This window comes from Oncorhynchus mykiss, chromosome 21 (genome assembly GCF_013265735.2).
Source record: "Oncorhynchus mykiss isolate Arlee chromosome 21, USDA_OmykA_1.1, whole genome shotgun sequence".
Classification (NCBI taxonomy): domain Eukaryota; kingdom Metazoa; phylum Chordata; class Actinopteri; order Salmoniformes; family Salmonidae; genus Oncorhynchus; species Oncorhynchus mykiss.
Window position 1 is genome coordinate 27,506,437 of NC_048585.1, and position 15,663 is coordinate 27,522,099.

General features: G+C 40.9%; 1 protein-coding gene across 3 annotated transcripts in view; it reads right to left on the reverse strand.

Annotated features, from left to right (window-relative positions):
• LOC110500173 overlaps positions 1-14,056 on the reverse strand; it is a 28,327-nt gene extending 14,271 nt beyond the window's left edge. The window contains exon 1 of one of the 3 annotated variants that reach the window (XM_021577375.2): positions 13,911-14,056. The gene's annotated coding sequence lies outside the window, so the exon portion shown is untranslated. Of the gene's footprint in view, positions 1-13,078; positions 13,335-13,910 lie in introns of those variants that run through there. The other 2 variants (XM_021577374.2, XM_021577376.2) reach the window with 2 other exon arrangements.
• Positions 14,057-15,663: the final 1,607 nt, after the last annotated feature.

The window sequence follows — 15,663 nt, forward strand, 5'->3', positions numbered from 1 at the left end:
AACAGGGGCTGTAGAGGAACGGGTCGAGAGTTTCACGTTCCTTGGTGTCCACATCACCAACAAAGGTCGATCGATTAATCGGAATGGCCAATTAATTAGGGCCGATTTAAAGTTATAACAATCGGAAATCTGTATTTTTGGACGCCGATTTGGCCCCAATTTTTTTTTTTACACCTTTATTTAATCTTTATTTAACTAGGCAAGTCAGTTAAAGAACACATTCTTATTTTCAATGACAGCCTAGTAACAGTACGTTAACTGCCTTGTTCAGGGGCAGAACAACATATTTTTATCTTGTCAGCTCGGGGATTCAATCTTGCAACCTTACAGTTAATGTGGGAGCGGTACATATAGGGACAAACATAATACTGTAGAGCAAAGGTGTACATTAGACCACAAGAGGAAGAGGACACACTTAAGAGTGCATTTGCCATTCTGGTAAAAACAGGAAACCAAGAAATAACAGACATAATGGCCAAAGCCATAAAATGCATAAATGTTTAGGGTAAAATGCATTGTCTATTGTAGAGGACAGGAAACCAAAGCAAGGCCATGAGTGCATAAGACAGCTGGACATACCGAGATCAGAGGGACACACAAAGGAGGGGGTCAGCCAAATGACCAACTGATGGACTATGGACATAGTACATATTATTTTATATTTTTATTTTATATTATTTTTAGGACATGAAGATGCTGAAGGAATGTTAAAAGAGACACATAGTCTAAGAGTCCTAATAAGGACAGACATACCAAAGAACACACCAAGCTAAACATAAGGGTAAGATGGGCATGTATTATTTTTGGGACATTAAGAGGTCCTGCCACCATTATAACTTAACTAAAAGCAGATATGGGCGTTATTGGGCATGAACAAGCAGGAAGCACAGATTGAAAGATAATGGTGGCAGATGGACTTGAGGGAAGTAACTTCATTTGCATGTGGAATGGACTCATATGTTGTATTTATGACTATGTTTAAATACAGAGTCAGTGCTCTGGAAAGGTGTGTGTTCCGCGGACCATCTAGGCTTCTGATATGTTTGTATTAAAAGCCTATATTGAATTCACAAGTTGTTGTAAGTGTTATATTTTGAAACAATTATCCACGACATTAACTAGTCCAACGCTCTAACCACCTGATTACATTGCACCCTACGAGGAGACTGCCTGTTACGCGAATGCAATAAGAAGCCAAGGTAAGTTGCTAGCTAGCATTAAGCTTGTCTTATACAAAACAATCAATCATAATCACTAGTCAACTACACATGGTTGATCATATTACTAGTTTATCTAGCGTGTCCTGCGTTGCATATAATTGATACGATGCATATTCGCGAAAAAGGACTGTCCTTGCTCCAATGTGTACCTAACCATAAACATCAATGCCTTTCTTACACAGAAGTATATATTTTTAAACCTGCATATTTGGCTAAAAGAAATCCAGGTTAGCAGGCAATATTAACCAGGTGAAATTGTGTCACTTCTCTTGCCTTCATTGCACGCAGAGTCAGGGTATATGCAACAGTTTGGGCCACCTAATTTGCCAGAATTTATTATGACATAACAAGGTTGTGCAATGTAACAGGAATATTTAGACTGATGGATGCCACCCGTTAGATAAAATACAGAACGGTTCCGTATTTCACTGAAAGAATAAACGTCTTGTTTTTGAGATGATCGTTTCCGGATTCGACCATATTAATGACCGAAGGCTCGTATTTCTGTGTGTTATTATGTTATAATTAAGTCTATGATTTGATAGATGGTAGGCACCAGCAGGCTCGTAAGCATTCATTCAAACAGCACTTTTGTGCGTTTTGCCAGCAGCCCTTTGCTGTGCTTCAAGTATTGCGCTGTTTATGACTTCAAGCCCATCAACTCCCGAGATTAGGCTGGTGTAACTGATGTGAATGGCTAGCTAGTTAGTGGGGTGCGCGCTAATAGCGTTTCAAACGTCACTCGCTCTTAGCCTTGGAGTGGTTGTTCCACTTGCTCTGCATGGGTAACGCTGCTTCGAGGGTGGCAGTTGTTGATGTGTTCCTGGTTCGAGCCCAGGTAGGGGCGAGGAGAGGGACGGAAGCTATACTGTTACACTGGCAATACTAAAGTGCCTATAAGAACATCCAATAGTCAAAGGTATATGAAATACAAATGGTATTGAGAGAAAATGTCCTATAATTCCTATAATAACTACAACGTAAAACTTCTTACCTGGGAATATTGAAGACTCATGTTAAAAGGAACTACATACTTTCATATGTTCTCATGTTCTGAGCAAGGAACTTAAACGTTAGCTTTCTTACATGGCACATATTGCATTTTTACTTTCTTCTCCAACACTTCTCCAACACTTATTTAAACCAAATTGAACATGTTTCATTATTTATTTGAGGCTAAATTGATTTTATATGAAGTTACTGTTCATTCAGTATTGTTGTAATTGTCATTATTACAACAAAAAAATATAAAACATTTAAATCGGCATCAGCTTTTTTTGGTCCTCCAATAATTGGTATCAGTATTGGCATTGAAAAATAATATATCGGTCGTGAAGAGGGCACGACAAAACCTTTTCCCCCCTCAGGAGACTGAAAAGATTTGTCATGGGCCCCCAGATTCTCAAAACTGCTCGGCATCTGACCATTAGGCGCTACAGAGGGTTGTGCGAACGGCCCAGTACATCAGTACATCACTGGGGCCAAGCTTCTTGCCATCCAGGACCTATATAATAGGCGGTGTCAGAGGAAAGCCCATACAATTGTCAGAGACTCCAGTCACCCAAGTTATAGACTGTTTTATCTGCTTCCGCACGGCAAGCGTTACCGGACCGTCAAGTCTAGGACCAAAAGGCTCCTCAACAGCTTCTAACCCAAGCCATTAGACTGCTGAACAATTCATAAAAATGTCCACCGGAAAATGTACATCTTGTATACTGCTGCTACTTGCTGTTTGTTTGTTACCTATGCATAGTCACTTTGCCCCCACCTACATGTACAGATTACCTCAACTAGCCTGTACCCCTGCACACTGACTAGGTACCGGTGCCCCCTGTAAATATAGCCTCGTTATTCTTATTGTGTTACTTTTTATTATTACTTTTCTATTTTAGCCTACTTGGTAAATATTTTCTTCTTCTTGAACTGGTTAAGGGCTTGTAGGTAAGCATTTCACGGTAAAGTCTACACTTGTTGTATTCAGCACATGTGGCAAATAAAGTTTGATTTGGCATCATATTATGCTAAATGCATCATACAGCTGTATTTCGAAAGTTGTGTTGGGGCTCCCAAGTGTCACAGCGGTCTAAGTTACTGCATGTCAATGCAATGCAAGAGGCATCACTGTAGTCCCTGGTTCAAATCCAGGCTGCATCACTTCCGGCTGTGATTGGGAGTCCCAAAGGGTGGTGCACAATTGGCCCAGCATCGTCCAGGTTCGGCCGGGGTAGGCCGTCATTGTAAATAAGAATTAGTTCTTAACTGACTTGCCTACCCCATATAAGTCAGTTAAGAACAAATTATTATATATACAGCGTATATATATATATATATATATATATAAAATCTTGAAAACTTGATTCCTGACATGCAAAACATTTTGGTACTATATCAATAATGGACTAATGAAACAAGTACAATTTCCTGTAAGTGTATGAAGAAGACCACTATTATAATACTCAACAAAATGTGCTTAACATCCTTACTGGTGAAGTAATTAATAATAGTTGTAAATGTAGCGTGTTGGTTCTGAGAATATGAAATATACTTATTCATGTCACTGAAGGAGAGAGGGAAATGGATCAGGGAATGCGATCACATGTGGCAAGCATTGATAAGTGGAGAGAGCCATGGATTAGTGATGAAGGGGGGGGGGTCAAGATCAGGTCAGGTCACGTTAAGGGAGAAATAAAATATAAAGTGTATCACCTCGTTACCTGCCAAGCAGTCAAGATAATGTTTGTTCAGATGGGTAGGAGAAGACTCAGCCTAGGAGAAATGGTTCAATATCAGTGCTTGTGTGAAAATGCTTTTGTCTAAAGCAGCTGTATTGACTCTCTGGGAAGAATTAAACTTAGTTAAGATTTCATAGTGTCCGTTGAGTTATTTACTCTGAGAATTAGAACCTAACAAGGGGCAATGACATTAACATTAAAAACACCACCAAAATATGAGGCATTATTATCCATATTCAGCAGTTGCTACATCAAATTTTGTATACAAAGAATGTATGATATATTCAAGAATCAATATATATATATATATAATATAGCTACAATAATAGAATATAGATTCAATATATCAGATTATTGTTTCTTGAATGTAGATACAATCTCCTCATGAGCTTAGTTCAACTGTCGTACCCCATCAGAACCCAAAATACATGCTTGTTTTACGCCAATGTCTATAAATAAACACTATATACAGTGTCAACTCGTCATTCAGTGTAGGTGGGGCAGACTTCAAGGCACACTTAAACAGCATGGCTACCACAGCATTCTGCAGCGATACACCATCCCATCTGGTTTGCTCTTAGTGGGACTGACTATCATTTGTTTGTCAACAGGACAATGACCCATCACAACTCCAGGCTGTGTAAGGGCAATTTGACCAAGTGCTGCAGCAGATGACCTGGATTCCACAATCACCCAACCTCAACCCAATTGAGATGGTTTGGGATGAGTTGGACTGCAGAGTGGAGGAAAAGCAGCCAACAAGTACTCAACATATGTGGGAAATCCTTTAAAACAATTAGAAAAGCATTCCATGTGAATCTGGTTGAGAGAATGCCAAGAGTACGCATCAAGGCAAAGGGTGGCTACTTTGAAGATTTATTATTATTTGTTTAACACTTTTTTGGTTATTACATGATTCCATATCTGTTAAACAGTTTGATGTCTTCACTATTATTCTAAAATGTAGAAAATAGTAAAAATAAAGAAAAACCCTGGAATGAGTAGGTGTGTCCAAACTTTTGACTGGTACTGAATACAGTTGAAGTCAGAAGTTTACATAGACTTAGGTTGGAGTAATTAAAATTTGTTTTTCAACCACTCCACAAATGTAATGTTAACAAACTATAGTTTTAGCAAGTCAGTTAGGACATTTACATTGTGCATGACACAAGTCATTTTCCAACAATTGTTTACAGACAGATTATTTCACTGTATCACAATTCCAGTGGGTCAGAAGTTTACATACACTAAGTTGACTGTGCCTTTAAACAGCTTGGAAAATTCCAGAAAATGATGTTATGGCTTTAGAAGCTTCTGATAGGCTAATTGACATAATTTGAGTCAATTGGAGGTGTACCTGTGGATGTGTTTCAAGGCATACCTTCAAACTCAGTGCCTCTGCTTGACATCATGGGAAAATCAAAGGAAATCAGCCAGGACTTCAGAATTTTTTTGTAGACCTCCACTAGTCTGATTCATCTTTGTGAGCAATTTCCAAACGCCTGAAGGTACCCCGTTCATCTGTACAAACAATAGTACGCAAGTATTATCACCATGGGACCACGCAGCCGTCATACCGCTCAGGAAGGAGATGCGTTCGGTCTCCTAGAGATTAACGTACTTGTGCGAAAAGTGCAAATCAATCCCAGAACAACAGCAAAGGACCTTGTGAAGATGCTGGAGGAAACAGGTACAAAAGTATCTATATCCACAGTAAAACGAGTCCTATATCGACATGACCTGAAAGACCGCTCAGCAAGGAAGAAGCCACTGCTCCAAAAACGCCATAAAAAAGCCAGACTACGGTTTGCAACTGCACATGGGGACAAATACCATACTTTTTGGAGAAATGTCCTCTGGTCTGATGAAACAAAAAATAGAACAGTTAGGCCATAATGACCATCGTTATGTTTGGAGGGAAAAGGGGGACGCTTGCAAGTTGAAGAACACCATCCCAACCGTGAAGCACGGGGGTGGCATCATCATGTTGTGGGGGTGCTTTGCTGCAGGAGGGACTGGTGCACTTCACAAAATAGATGGTATCATGAGTTAGGAACATTTGGTGGATATATTGAAGTAAAATCTCAAGACATCAGTTAGGAAGTTAAAGCTTGGTTGCAAATGGGTCAATCAAATGGACAATGACCCCAAGCATACTTTCAATGTTGTGGCAAAGGGGCTTAAGGACAACAAAGTCAAGGTAATGGAGTGGCCATCACAAAGCAATGATCTCAATCCTACAGAAAATTTGTTGGCAGAACTGAAAAAGCATGTGAGAGCAAGGAGACTTACAAACCTGACTCAGTTACACCAGCTCTGTCAGGAGGAATGGGCCACAATTCACCCAACTTATTGTGGGAAGCTTGTGGAAGGCTACCCGAAATGTTTGACCCAAGTTAAACAATTTAAAAGGCAATGCTACCAAATACTAATTGAGTGTATATAAACTTATGATCCACTGGGAATGCGATGAAAGGAATAAAAGCTTAAATAAAATCACTACTATTATTCTAACATTTCACATTCTTAAAATATATTAATGATCCTAACTGACCTAAAACAGGGAATTTTTACTAGGATTAAAATGTCAGAAATTGTGAAAACCTGAGTTTAAATGTATTTGACTAAGGTGTATGTAAACTTCAGACTTCAACTGTATATATTGAGTTAATAAAGCCGCAAACAAACATGGTCTCTTTTTGCTTTCTTGCGCCGTGATTGGCTCATTGTTCTGTCACTCATGGGGACACTATGTCACTGCAAAATCTACAGGGAGAATTTGAAAAATGAAGCCCCCTTTGGTGCTGCCACAGATTTACATTAGAAGTGCCCATCCATCAATCACTTAATATCTACAATAGCTTTGATTGGACTGATCATGTCAACATCATACTTTCAAAATCTTCACTAGCAAGTTAGACAAACAGTCATCATCGTGAATCACGTAGACAATCTACTGGCAAATCATATTCAATCATTGTCATATGAAGAGAAATTATAGACTGGTGCTCATCGGCCATTGGATATAAACATTACAGAACAAGTTGGAAATGACAAATTCAACAATGAGTGGTTTGGAAGGGATCAGTGGCTAACTGCAAGCCTTGCAAAGCAATCCCTATTTTGCTTCCCCTGCCTGCTATTCGGTGGAGAAGGTGTGTCATCCAAGTCTAGATTTAAGTGTCTCTTTTACAAGATAAAATGTTAAACATTCACACGCAACACCATGGGCCAGAGAAGTTTCAATACATTGGCCATGCTTTCAATCCAGCATGACTTGTGCCGCATTCAAAACAACTGGAAAGTCAGAACTGGGAAATCTCAGACTTCAGTGAATTCAAGAACTCTCAGACTGAGAAAATACATTTTTAAAGGTCCAACTCAGGAACTCGGGTCTATTTCTAGAGCTCTAACCTGAAGATCACCGACGTCATGATTCAACCTATTTTTTTTTTAGTTCTCAGTTGTCTTGAAAGCACCATAAATCCAGAGAACGCAAGACTTTTAATGACAAAGTTATGACAAATCTTGACCACAAGAAGGACCGCCGAGCCACCTTCCTGTTCATGTGAGCACAGCACAACTTTGATTCCAAAAATGTATTTTATGCTGCTGATGTCATATACCAGAGAAATGCAGGGGTGCAACTTTCACTGGGGACATGCCACCCCCCACACATTCTAAAATTGCATTTTTGTCCCCCCCTCAGTTTTAGCATTGGAATGTGATACAAAATGAGGCAACGGTGTGCTTTAGGACCACGTGGATGCCTCAGAGTGGTCGGGTAGGCTGTTTGGATTGTTTATCTGACTGGATATAAAAAATAAATAAATAATGAAAAAAATGATGTTCCCCTCAATTCTTAAACCAAAGTTGCGCCCCTGGAGATACAGTTGAAGTCGGAAGTTAACACCGTTTTTCACAATTCCTGACATTTAATCAGAGTAAAAATTCCCTGTCTTAGATCAGTTAGGATCACCACTTTATTTTAAGAATGTGAAATGTCAGAATAATAGTAGAATGATTTATTTCAGCTTTTATTACTTTCATCACATTCCCAGTGGGTCAAAAGTTTACATACACTCAATTAGTATTTGGTAGCATTGCCTTTTAAATTGTTTAACTTGGGTCAAACATTTTGGGTAGCCTTCTACAAGCTTCCCACAATAAGTTGGGTGAATTTTGGCCCGTTCCTCTTAACAGAGCTGGTGTAACTGAGTCAGGTTTGTAAAGCCTCCTTGCTCACACACACTTTTTCAGTTCTGCCCACCAGTTTTCTAGGGATTGAGCTCAGGGCTTTTTGATGGCCACTCCAATATCTTGACTTTGTTGTTCTTAAGCCCTTTTGCCACAACTTTAGAAGTATGCTTTGGGTCATTGTCCATTTGGAAGACCCATTTGCGACCAAGCTTAAAATTCATGACTGATGTCTTGAGATGCTGCTTCAATATATCCACATAATTTTGCTTCCTTCCTTGCTTCCTTAAACTGAACAGAACTACACTCTCTTCTTCCATTGTCTTAAATATATTTAATGGTCTATTTGCAAAAGCTAAATTGTTGGTAGGGGACTTTGAAGCACATGTGTGCCGATCTTGGAGTAAACTGACGATAGCAAAGATTATAGCAAACACCACAGAAACTGAATTTGTGCTTGCTAGCTCTGCAAATTCAGCTAATGTTGGAAGCAAATATAAATCAAACTATATTAAAATTACAAAAGGTTGCAGCAAATGGTGAACTCATATAGCTGTCAACCCTTGTCACAGCAATCCGTTTCACATTTGCTAGCTGAAGCTCATATAGAAAATAATAGATGTTAGAAGTCCATCCCCTACTGTAAATAACCTGCACACTGTGTTTGTGTGTGTGTAGCCAGCCAGGTAGAAAAATGGCAGATAAAAGACGGACATCAGAGTATTTTTCAGTACACCAAAACGCAAAGTAAGAACGGTAGTAGCCTAATATCTCAAAGACTAGTTGATAAAATGTTCATAAGAAATAAGTGAAATACTAATGGAAAGGTTTCACAATGATGTCATTAGGCAGAGCAGGCAACAGATGGGCAGGGACAGACTGGCAGAGCTGAGGACAGATGGCACACAGACAGCAGAGCTGGGGACAGATGGCACACAGACAGCAGAGCTGGGAACAGATGGCACACAGACAGCAGAGCTGGGAACAGATGGCACACAGACAGCAGAGCAGGGAACAGATGGCACACAGAGAGCAAAGCTGGGAACAGATGGGCAGAGACAGACTGGCAGAGCTGAGGACAGATGGCACACAGACAGCAGAGCTGGGGACAGATGGCACACAGACAGCAGAGCTGGGAACAGATGGCACACAGACAGCAGAGCTGGGAACAGATGGCACACAGACAGCAGAGCTGGAAACAGATGGCACACAGAGAGCAAAGCTGGGAACAGATGGCACACAGACAGCAGAGCTGGGAACAGATGGCACACAGACAGCAGAGCTGGGAACAGATGGCACACAGACAGCAGAGCAGGGAACAGATGGCACACAGAGAGCAAAGCTGGGAACAGATGGGCGGAGACAGACTGGCAGAGCAGGCAACAGATGGCACACAGACAGCAGAGCTGGGAACAGATGGCACACAGACAGCAGAGCTGGGAACAGATGGCACACAGACAGCAGAGCTGGGAACAGATGGCACACAGACAGCAGAGCTGGGAACAGATGGCACACAGACAGCAGAGCTGGGAACAGATGGCACACAGACAGCAGTGCAGGCAACAGATGGAACACAGAGAGCAGAGCAGGGAACAGATGGCACACAGACAGCAGAGCTGGGGACAGATGGGCAGGGACAGACTGGCAGAGCAGGCAACAGATGGCACACAGACAGCAGAGCTGGGGACAGATGGGCAGGGACAGGGAGTCTCAGGTAAGTTTGTTGAGTCTTTGTTTGGCAACATTATGAAAGGTTCTCTCTTTTTTAGACTTGTAAAATAGGGACATAATTGGAAAATGCCATGGATACCCCCACTCTCAACTTAAATCTTAGTTCAGTCACCAGTTTAAGGCAATGGTATTGCTGTTGTGATGAATTGTGTAGTTTTGGGTACCTGTAGATAGGAGTACGGCAAACACCTTAATTATTTTCTAGGAGAGAGACTGAGTCAGTGAGGGTGGTGAAAGGGAAAGAGCCACGGCAGGACCAGGTGTCAACCTTGTTGCCAGCAGCACCAGTATAGGGGACAGTGGCACAGCATTGTCTGGTTACCTCAGTGATGGCACAAAACCATAGCAGCCACATCCACAATTTAGGGGACTGCAAACTCTTGCCAACAGAGTGTTGACATTTCAAGAGAGATGGTTTCGCGATTTCCCCTGGCTACCTTATAATCAATTCATCAATAAAATGGTGTTGTGTTTTTACTGTAGCCAAGGGTTTTCATGCCAGCCATCTTTTGGCCAAAGAGCAGATGCTGCCTTCATTAGTGCAGGATTTAGGAACTGGAGAAAAGCCATTGTAAAATTCACAGCACATCAAAACAGCCAGACCCACCGCCACTGTGTAACTGTAACAGCACACCAGCTAAATCCAATCAGTGTCCAGTTATCCAGCACGTGTGGTAAACAGCAGAAATGACAAAAGCTACCTTCCACTGTATGAGAAAGCGACAACATTGATTAAATCCATTGAGACACACTCAATATGTTTTGCTGGCAAAGCAGTGGATCACTATAGGGCAGCATTTTTTAAGTGTTGGATGGTATGGAGGTTCAGTTTGGCGGCCGTTTTGACCAGGACAGTCTAAACGTTCTGCAAAAGTTGGAAAGAGCGCTTCTCACGGGGGAGTTGGACGAGTCTCTAGATCAGTACCCTGGGCTGAACATAGATTATCTTTCAGTGCAGTTGCCTCTCTTTCGCAACAAATACCCCTGTAGCAGCAGTGGAGAGGCAGCAGAGGTCCTCAGGAGGCTTCCAGTGGAGGTGGTGTTGGTTGACCAAGTTGAGGTGCTGATCAGAATATTGTTTGTGGTGCCAGTGCCTTCATGTGAGGCTGAGAGGAGTTTCAGTGCACTCCACAGGTTAAAGACTTGGCTACGGGCTAGCATGGACCAAGAGAGACTGAACGGCGTAGTTGTCTGTAATGTACATAAAGGCAGGATCGTCCAGAGGGAAAATATCTGCCAGCAATTTGTTGGATCCATTGAAACCTGCAAACATATGTTCGGTTCTTTTGTTCAGTAGTGTGTATAGCAGTGGTTCTCAACCTTTTTTGGGTACTGGAACCCCTGTGTATTTTGAGGCAAGGCGGGCAAAGTTTTTGAGTGGTCCTCAGGGACCTCCACCCCCTCTATTATTTGTAAAGTTACTGGAATCCTTGTGCTGAATACAGTTTTTACACTTTTTTATTTCACAGACCCCTTGCAATTACACCAGGGTAGGGGTCCATGGACCCCTGTTTGAGAACCCCTGGTGTATAGTATGTTCTTTTTTTTGTAGTTTTCAGTTTTTAGTACATGACAGTACACTAATTATTTGTTTGATGTTATTTAAAATGGCATACTTTGGGTGACATACTTGTCCATAGCTGCTGTTTGAAGAGTTGAGACACTGACTAAACAATAAATAAGTATTTTTGAAGGTGTGGGAGAGAGATGTACATATAGGGAGGAACATAATACTGTAACACAAGAGAAGGATACACTTAGAGTGCATTTGCTATTCTGGTAAAATGCATTGTCTATTGTATAGGACAGGAGGCCAGAGTAAGGCCATGAGCGCCTAGGACAACTGGACACACTAAAGATAGAGGAGACACATAGTCTGCTGATTCTAGATAAGAACACGCATACAAAAGAACACATTGAGCTAAATACAGGGCCAAAGCATAGGCCTATAGGATAGAGGGACGTATATTATCTTTAGGTCAAACCAAGGGTCTTGCCATCATTATAATCTAACGGAAAGCAGATGTGGGTGTTATTGGGCCGAACAAGCAGGATGCACAGATTGGGATGCAACTTAATTTGCATGTGGGATGGACTCATATGTTGTATGTGAGCGAGTGCTCTGAAAAAGTGTGTGTGTTCAGCGGACCACTCCGGCTTGCTTTACGTTGTATTAAAAGCCTATATTGATTTCACAAGTTCTTGCAAGCGTCATATTTTGAAATGATTAGCCACGACAAAGGATAATTTGCTTGATTTGTTTGGGTTATTTATTAAAGTAGTTATTTCGCTTTTAGAATTGTACTGATTTTGAGCATTTTGTTCTTGTAAAGATATTGTAATAGACTCAGGCCAGTGGCACATATTTAATGACTATATGAATTTATCAGAAAAAGTAAAATAAAAAGGTCAATTCAACACGGAGACTTTGTGATGGTTCTCAATGAAATGTTTTAGAGGAGATAACACCATGTTCATTGTATTTACGAAAACTGCACCCATACAGTGTACAGTACCATTGCCACCTACTGGCCTTTCTTGGTATTGCGTGTCGTAAATACAAATACCTGCATACATATTGGACTGATAAGGAACACTGCTATAACTATTATTATTAGTATTATTATTATAATAATGATTTAAACATTTGAACAAGTTGGGACAACCCTTCAGTTAACTACTGTACCTATCAATTATCCAGTAGTAGTAATTATGGTTCCTCAATATACATTTAACATATTACAACGTAGGCGGTGTGTTACAGCACTTGCTCTTGAGAAAATTAATGTAATTGTCCCCTCCAAAGTTGATATCCGATTTTCGCCCCTGGTTAAAACTATAATTTTTATATCATGGATGGTCAGTCCTTGAGTCCATAGCGCTATATATCAAATTTAGAGTGGTTACATTTCTCCAGCCCCAACCCTCAGCTTTTTACAGAAACAGTGTTAGGGATTCACATCGTTATTGTTTCTACTGCTGACTGCTGCCATAAGATGTGTTACAAAGTGACGAGCAAACACATTTAAACGGTCTTCCATATTACTTGGATAACTCCTGGAGAATTAATAACTTTGCGTAACGTTAAATCCGATGCTTTTGTTTCACAAATATAAACTACTTTTCAACATAGACAGCATTGTTGTTCAATGTCAACCATTGGATTTTCCTAAGAGAATATAGACACAGGATACTTACAGAAAGCCTACGCCGCTCCTCTCCTCACACGTACCGGAGATCAATGGTAAACATGCATATTCCCAACCGAGATTTAGCAATCAACAACTACACTCTTCGTCTGTGGGGTTTATCAGCGGTTGGCATCCAACGTTATGGCGCATTACTGCCAAAAACACTCCTTTCTTCTGTTAGAACTTCTCCAAATGTGTATCTGGTGAGCGAGCGTGGCTGGTAGGAGCAGATTCAAATTCCACGCCCCCAGTTTTCTCCGCTCCTTCAACTGATTAACAATATTTTATAACCCTTGTTTTATTGAAGAAAATAACAAAAAACTAAAACCAATATTACAAGACAAATTATTAATGAACATAAATACGTTATAATTTCTCTGCGGTTTTAGGTTTTGTTCTTGCTATAATTTATACTTTTTTCTTCCTGCTATAATTTGACCGCTGAGCAAACTCAAACAAATAGCCAGTTGTTTCGTTGTGTCATGTATTACTGCACCAATGCTTAGTAATACAGATATTTAGAAAGCATATTCAATAGTGAAATTCCATCCATTGACAACAACATGTTGACTCCGCAGGACATTGTCGAAAGGGAAACTAATACACATATTTGTCTCTAGACACGCGAGTGTGGTCCTACACTATCTACATATACATCGATTTCTGGAGTTGATCAATGTAAGATATGCTCACAGAAGGAAAATAAATAAGCGTAATGACAATTGTGTTAGACAACTGTACTGTGTGCTAGCTATTATCCAAGTTGAACTAGAACCAGTCAAATCAGGATTTGAGGAAGGGGAGTATGAAACGTGACAATATATAATAGATACGCTTACCAAGAAAACTCTGCAGAAAAGAGAATACTGATCCAAACCAGATGTTCCTTGCCGATATAAGCTAAAATAGAGGTGTCCAGAAAAGGTTTCCCCTGCGCAGGTCATTACTGAATAAACCCTGGGTGAATGCTTAACAGTTTTTTCGACTACAATAACTCTTTTTTTTCTACAACACTGCAACCCATCAGTCTGAACGGCTTATGAACGACAGTTGTGGCTGCTTTGCGAGATGTATTGTTGTCTCTACCTTATTGCCCTTTGTGCTGTTGTCTGTGCCCAATAATGTTTGTACCATGTTTTGTGCTGCTACCATGTTGTTTTGCTACCATGTTGTTGTCATGATGTGTTGCTACCATGCTGTGTTGTCATGTGTTTCTGCCTTGCTATGTTGTTGTCTAGGTCTCTCTTTATGTAGTGTCGTGCTGTCTCTCTTGTTGTGATGTGTGTTTTGTCCTATATGTATAAGTTATTTATTTTAAAAATAAAAAAATAAATCCCAGCCCCAGTCCCGGCAGGAGGTCCCCACATTTTGGTAGGCCATCATTGTAATTGAGCATTTGTTCTTAACTAACTTGGAACGAGTTAAATAAAATAAAAAAATGTCTCTTCATACAAATGAATAGCAACACACCACAATGCCAGTTCATTCAACATTTCCATGAGGTTTAATACCAATCAGAAAATGTACAAAAGAAACCAGTGTTCCTTGGAAGTTGGAGAAGGACCGAGACAGAGAGAAGCCACAGAGCAGGACAGTGCAAGGCGCTTACTTCACTCTCTCTCCCTGTTACAGGAAACAAATATGTAGGAGTGAAGGGCTTAAGTGTGTGTGTGAGACAGAGACTGCCTGATCAGCGGTCCTCTCCAGTAGGAAGTGCAGTGGTCAACCTCCTCCATTGTTTCGTGAAGGATCGTCGAAAACTTGCCTTCTAGATCACCTTCCCAACCTCTATCTTGTTCTATGGGTAATTATCCAACACATGTATTGTGAAATCTTAGAGTAGTAAACAGAACCATTATGGGTTCAAAGGAAGGCCCTACATAATATTATAATGACCCTCACACAATACACCTGCATTATGTGTGCATTACAGCTGGACAACTTTCTCATGGCTTCTGGAGGGAAATGCTGTAGGAATGCTCAACCGATGTCGATCATTCAGCCGACAGAAACTTTCAACCGGTTCTCCCCATGTGGGAGCTAATGTAATATAAATAGGTGCAGCTGCTAGGCTGAAGTAGCAAGGACATAAGTACATTGGCCAGAGGACGAGAAGGTGACACCCAGTACATTTGCTATTTCTGATTAGGGTAACATTCCCAAGATTCCATTAAGCTAAACGAACATGAGTGCATTAGCCAAGGCCATAAGTACATTTATGACAGCTGGACGAGACGACCTACAGGGAGGAGGTGACTGCCCTTGGAGTGTGGTGTCAGGAAAATAACCTCACGCTCAATGTCAACAAAACAAAGGAGATGATTGTGGACTTCAGGAAACAGCAGAGGGAGCAGCCCCCTATCTACATTGACGGGACAGTAGTGGAGAGGGTGGAGAGTTTTAAGTTCCTCGGTGTACACATCACAGACAAACTGAAATGGTCCACCCACACAGACAGCACGGTGAAGAAGGTGCAGCAGCGCCTCTTCAACCTCAGGAGGCTGAAGAAATTTGGCTTGTGACCAAAAACATTCACAAACTTTTACAGATGCACAATCGAGAGCATCCTGTCGGGCTGTATCACCGCCTGGT